Source organism: Sinocyclocheilus rhinocerous, unplaced genomic scaffold (genome assembly GCF_001515625.1).
Source record: "Sinocyclocheilus rhinocerous isolate Xijiao unplaced genomic scaffold, SAMN03320098_v1.1 scaffold54, whole genome shotgun sequence".
NCBI classification, from domain to species: domain Eukaryota; kingdom Metazoa; phylum Chordata; class Actinopteri; order Cypriniformes; family Cyprinidae; genus Sinocyclocheilus; species Sinocyclocheilus rhinocerous.
This window is the reverse complement of record NW_015647078.1, coordinates 1,123,289-1,130,016: the sequence shown is the minus strand read 5'-3', so window position 1 is coordinate 1,130,016 and position 6,728 is coordinate 1,123,289. Positions and strand designations below refer to the sequence as shown.

The 6,728-nt window shown below is 47.5% G+C and overlaps 1 long non-coding RNA gene across 1 annotated transcript in view; it reads left to right on the top strand.

The window, feature by feature from the left end:
* The window catches only part of LOC107708709 (uncharacterized), a 21,611-nt gene extending 17,774 nt beyond the window's left edge, over positions 1-3,837 (top strand). The window contains exon 3 of the long non-coding RNA XR_001636395.1: positions 3,777-3,837. This is a non-coding gene — a long non-coding RNA (uncharacterized LOC107708709). The remainder of the gene's footprint in view (positions 1-3,776) is intronic.
* Positions 3,838-6,728: the final 2,891 nt, after the last annotated feature.

The window sequence follows — 6,728 nt, the reverse complement described above, 5'->3', positions numbered from 1 at the left end:
ACATTTATGAATTAAAGTGCTACAACCTTGTGCGGGAATGGCAGGGGCAGAAACACAAAACTCACACTTACACTCACACTCTCACAGACTATCTCTCTCACACACACGCACATACACACACATAAACACACATACACATACTAATAGCGGTCCCAGACAGTAGGCGGACAGAGTGAAGGTACACAGGACCTAAAATTTCCACTCTTTTATTGCCCCCGGGTCCAGTGGACCCGAACATCCTCTATGTGACATACTGTAAGTGTGTAGGGGGGTGTACAGTGTGTGGTCATTGAAAATTTGTTCTGATATATGTTCTTCACAGAAAATGAGCCAAGGCCAATGAGTATGAATCTAAAAAAAATCAAATATTATCATATAATTTTACTTTTGACAAAAAGTGAAAATGGGTCCCACAGAACCGAACGCCATACAAGGGTTAATGGAGTGTTGCTTAAATGTTTTAAGCATCAACTTAGTCTCAGATTTTGCTCTAAAATTCTTTAAGGGAAGAAATGATTGGCACAAATGAGGCAATTGTTGACATACAGTAAAAGTTAAAATTGTATAAAAGTTCAGTTCCCCTTCTAGGTTCCCTAAGAGTTCCCTAGAAGGGGAACTGAACTTTGGGGAATGGAGCCTGCATGACTGGTGTCTGAAGCACGTGTGAAACAATGCCAATCTATTGGTCTACCTAGCCCATGACGTCATATTTTCACAGGAAGTATATTCATATTGCCCGGAAGTATAAAAGGGCACCTACTGAATACGTCATCCTCTTTGCTGTCTTCAGGAACCGTCTGTTTGAAATGCGTGTGATAGACCAAGGCGGGTGAGCGTTGTGGAAAGTGTGTGCCTCTGTGCCCGAGGTTTCTGACACTTGAGGACACACACAATCTATGCGTTATGTATCTTGGTCGGGAGCTTGTGCGTTCAGTACTCGAGGGCTCTGAACGTGCTCATTGTCAGTGTCTCCAATGAGAAGCTCCGTTCGCGTTTGTCCCTCTTCTCGAGTGATGAGTGACAGGCGTTTGCGTCTCGCAGTTCGGGTCCCGCTGCTGCCGAGGCACAGCGAAGGACTCGGATCGTGGGATTTGCGGCTTAGGACACACGATCTATGTGTTATGTGTCTTGGTCAGGAGCTTGCGCGTTCAGAGTCCAAGAGCAATGAACGAGCAAGCTCCTGACCAAGACACATTGTCAGTGTCTCCAATGAGAAGCTCCGTTCGCGTTTGTCCCTCTTCTCGAGTGATGAGTGACAAGCATTTGTGTCTCGCGGTTCGGGTCCCGCTGCTGCCGAGGGGTTAAGATGCTCTTTTGGGTTATCAATCCTGTGTATAGCGCTTGAGTTGAGCAGTGCCTCAGGGAATGTGTGCCTCCATGTTTGGATTCGAACATTCCTCATATGGCTTGTTAACTGAGGGGGGTTACAGAGTATTTGTTAAATATAAAAACAAAATATATATTGTGTGTTTGAGTGGTCCAGACGCTACAAGGGCATATTCTGCTTTCGCGTTTGTCTCAGCAAAAAGCACGCACGTTCAGAGTTACGCGCTCATTGTGATGAGTCATCATGTCTAGGCTCCGCTCGTGTTTGTTCCTATTCCCGAGGGATGCGGGACGAAGCGTTTGTGGTTCGTGGCCCAGTTCGCTGTTGCCGCGGCACAGTTTATCCCAGCTCCCGGTGATTGTTTTGATCTGCTGGATCCGCACACCCTCTCTAAACAGGTTGTCAGATGCTGCAGATACTATTGGGTTGTTATGGCGATGAAGTGTTAGCATGGAATCATTTCAGCCTGATCCTGCGAGATCGTGGGCGGAGCTATATTCAGCTCTGCTGTGCCTCTCTAATATGCATGTTATTGTGTGTGGAGAGCCTCACTGGGCATGAATATATTTAATACTCTGTGGAGAAATGCTTGTGAGCTTTCTTTCCCAGGGTGTTTCAGCACCTAGAGTGGTTATGGGGAATGTCCCTTCCTGTACTAAGCCAGACGGGTTTAGGAGTGGGCTGCCTCCCCAGGCTTCTGGGTATTTTTAAGTGGGCGGTCCCTTTGAATCCCGCTTAGTGAGTTTGGGCTGAGTACACTGCTCCCCCTCTTCAGGGTTTTAAGTGAGCAGTCCCTGCTCAGAGTGTAGCTGTCTGCGGATGGTTATGCTCCAGCTCAGGCTTACTTTGATCTGGAATATGGTGGTCTGAGGGCAGCTATGTTCTAGCCTGGCTTGGGTTCCCCTTGGCACCAGTCTTTGTCCTGTCTTCAGCCTTATCTGAGGGAACTGCTATTCGAGGATAGCTGTGTCCAGCCCTCTAGTGTTTTTGGCCACAGCTTACATCAGGCTTTGATCTTGGATTGATGATGTTTATGTGTTCGCTCTTAGTGAATCATTTACTGATGGCCCGGATCTCCCTCTTGTGAGCTCCTGGTCAATGACATGGTGCTTTGCTAGCCTACCATTGGACTGACACGAATTGGGGGCCTCCTTAGTATAGCCATCTGACGGTGGTTATATTACAGCCAATGTTATGGCAGGACGGGCTTACTTGAATACAGCTATCTGAGGCTAGCTGTGTCTTAGTGGCAGTTGCAGTGAGCCCTCTCCTGGAGTGATCCTCTTTCCTAGAGCCTAGCTATCTGAGGATAGCTATGTGCTAGTTCAGTGATTGCTCCCCTGCCTAGGGTTTTAAGTAGCGGTCTCCTTGAGCCCTTGCCTAGACAGTGCTATCTCCCCTGCTAGGGTTGTAAAGTAGAAATCCCACTCTCTGTGGTCTGGACAGCTTTGCAGGAAGTTTTTTTTCTTATCTTTGAGCTCCTCTAGAGGCTTTCTAGTTAGTCTCTTCAGTGGTCTTGTGTATCCAGGCTTATATGGCTCACATAGCATAGCTATCTGAGGATAATTGTGCTCTTAACTTGGGTGGGATGTTCCCCTTGATCTAATCAGTTTCCCCATTTCTGCCAATTTGTGTGAGCGGCTCGTGGCGCAGTGGCATGGCCTCTTTCTGAGGAAAGGCTTGGTCTACATCTGTCACTTCCTGGGTGCTCCCCCACCAGGTGGACAGGCATGCGCCTCGGCATGGCATGGTTGGATTTCGTTCCCCAATGTTCCCTAGAAGGGGAACATCTCGGGTTACACATTTAACCATGGTTCCCCGAGAGGGAACGAGATGCTGCTCCCCCTCGTCATGCCTTTGGCTTGCCTGTTTACGTCTCCTTCAGACACCTAAGTGGATGATGTATTCAGCAGGTGCCCTTTTATACTTCCGTGCATCCCACCTATGACGTCATGGGCTAGGTGGACCAATGTATTGCTGTTGTTTCACACGTGCATCAGACACCGGTCATGCTGGCTGCATTCCCCAATGTGCCCCCTAGGGGCACACTAATAAACTTATTAAACATTACCTAATGATTAACAGATAATTATTTAATGTAATTTAAAATGCTAACAAATGTCATTAAACTTTAGTTTCACTTTATTTTAATGTTCCCTGTAACACATTCTGTTGACTATAAGTAACGTTGCACCTATATCTACTGACTCTCATTAGAGTGTTAGTAGACTGGTAGGGTTAAGCCTGTGTTATGCTTTCCACGTCAACAATCCGGACGCGAACACGGACAGCGCGGACACGGACTACTTGTATTTATACTACCGAAAGCATACGCTGATGGTCCACTCTGCGGACGTGTTCCATACATGCGTAGTAGATCGGTTTGAACAATAAACAACCATGTGAACAAACAATTGCCCAGAGTTATAGTCTTTATATTGTTTTACAGAATCTACAAATGATTTGAACAGGTCTTATAAAATTATTAAAAGCTTTTGTTAATGCACAACGTTTTTTTTTGTGCTATTGAGGTGGGATACGGTAAGGTTAGGGACAGGTTTGGTGGTTGGTTAAGGGGTCAAAAGTGTAGAGGGGTCTGTTTGATTACTAGGGAACACGGTTTAGTCTATTTATATTACATTGTTTTGATAAATTAAGCATTTTCTTGAAAAAAAAATGATTTATGACTCAAGAAATATTATTTTTAAATGATACACAATAATTGTCACGGCTGGATAGAGAGGCATACACAGGAAGAACGATTCAGAGCTTCTTTATTAACACAAACTTAAGGAGAGCTTCAAACGGTAAGTTTTAAAACTGAAACATAACGTTAGCTCTTGAAACTGAAGTGTAACAGTCCTTATCTTAATCCTCTTTAAGAAGATCCAGCAAGACGGTGGGAGACACAGAGCCATGGAGATCCAGAGCGATGTGGAGAGGCATGAGGTAAGGTGATGGCGCAGACCGAACAACCCTTGACATAGCGGGCGACATCCTGAGCCAATGCGGAGTATCTGTTCCGGAGAAGCGAGAGGGTTTGTTGGCTGCCTGGGTGACCCGATCCCAGAGAAGTGGGGATGGAGGTTCCGGGTTATCTGGTGATGGATCTGGTTGGTGAAGTCGTGATAAAGCATCTGCTTTGAGGTTCTTGTGCCCAGGGCGGTAGGTTACTGGGAAATCGGAAATGGGTGAAGAATAAGGCCCATCGGGCTTGTCGGGGATGGAGATGTTTAGCTTCACGGAGGTATTGGAGGTTCTTGTGATCAGTTATGACTTCGAAGGGATGTTGAGCCCCTTCCAACCAGTGCCGCCACTCTTCCAGCGCGAGTTTGATGGCCAGTAACTCGCGGTTCCCGATGTCATAATTTTGATCCGCCGGGGACATCTTCTTGGAGAAGTACGCGCATGGATGGAGTACGGGGGGTTCACCCTTCCATTGGGATAATACTGCACCTACTCCTAGAGTGGAAGCATCCACTTCCACCATGAACTGATGGTTCGGATCTGGATGGGTTAGGGCTGGAGCAGTGCAGAAAGAGGATTTGAGCTGCAGAAAGGCCTGTGTGGCTTCAGGCGTCCAGGAGAGGGTCTTTGGCCTACAACGGAGGAGAGAGGTAAGTGGAGCCGACCGTTGACTATAATGGGCTATGAAGCGCAGATAGAATTTTGCAAATCCCAGGAATCTCTGCAGCTCTTTGACCGTGGTAGGTTGTGGCCAATTCCTCACTGCTTCCACCTTGTTCTGGTCCATTTGGACTCCCTCTGGTGTGATAATGTAGCCCAGGAATTGAATGGTGGTTAGATGGAACTCACACTTTTCCTGATTGAGGTAGAAGTGGTGCTCTCGGAGACATTGGAGTACCTGGGAAACATGCTGTTAGTGTTCCTTAAGATTGGGTGAGTAAATGAGAATGTCGTCAATGTAGATGATTACGAATTGGTTGAGCATATCACGGAAGATTTAATTCATGAAGTTTTGGAAGATGGATGGTGAGTTTGAAAGGCCATACGGCATAACCAGGCACTCGTAGTGCCCAGATGGTGTTATGAATGCAGTTTTCCATTGGTCTCCTCTTCGAATGCGGATTAGATTGTAGGCACTGCGTAGATAGAGTTTTGTGAAGATCCGGGCACCACAGAGCTCCTCCAGCGAGGCTGGCACCAGAGGGAGTGGATAGGAAAATTTGATGGTTTGGGAGTTGAGTGCTTGATAGTCGACACAAGGGCGTAGGCCTCCATCCAATCCGTTCACCATGGAAGTTTCCGATGCGAAGAGTGACTTCCGGGGTGCGATGGCGCACCAACCCCTTGCTCAGCGGTTTTCCTTGAATATTGGAGATTTGGTAGATGGTGGAATTACAGTGTTGAGGGAGCTTGATTTGAGTGAGACTGATGGAGGAGATGAAATTTCCTGAAGCTCCCGAATCCACCAAGACCTTGACTGGAAAAAGAGTGGTTCATGTACATTAGAAGGGCATCAATGTAAGGCATACTTGAGACATCAGGATGAATAGGGACAGTACTCACCGCTGAGCGCGGGGGTTGAATAGGGCAGGAGGGCAGAAGGTGCTCCTGGGACCCACAGTAAATACAGAGCCCTTGGGTGACTCTGCGAGCACGTTCCGTGGTTGATAGATGATAACGGTTAGTTTGCATCGGCTCGGGTGCTGTAGGAGCATTGCTCGGTGAGGTGGCAGCGGATGAGGAATCCTCAGTGTGACAAGCGGTTAGATGTTGGGAGATGTGCAGCGCTTTTTGCAGAGAGCTCTCTAGACCCACGGTGTCTTCATAGATAGACATTTGCTGTCTGATTGAAGGGTTTAGACCACGTCGGAACGCTGATAGAAGGGCCGTTTCGTTCCATCCGTTGCTTGCCGCGGGGGTACGGAATCAAACTGTATAATGACGGATGGACAAATTTGCTTGCCGTAGTTGGAAGAGCTCATCGTGCACGGAGACTGCCGAGGTAGTTTTGCCAAACACCTCGCAGAAATTATCCACGGAGGCATCATAGAAGCGCACAAGTGGACTGCGCAAATTCCAGAGAGCTTCAGCCTATTGCAGCGCACTTCCAGACATTAGAGAAATTAATGCGATCATCGCTCGATCATTCACAAACTGATGGGGTTGTAATTCGAAGTATAGTGAAAACTGGAGTAGAAAACCCCAGCAGGCGGACGCCTCACCGGAGTAGGTCACGGGTTTGGCCATGGGACATGCAGAGGCCGATGGCATGACGGTAGGAGGCTGAAGGGATTCACGGAGTGCTTGAACCAGTTCGGTGAAGGGATCTGGGGTGAGTGGTCTCTGTGCCTCCATAGCAAGCTTCAATCCGTTAATTTTACTTCTGTTTTGAAGGACTGGTCTTCTGTCACGGCTGGATAGAGAGGCATACACA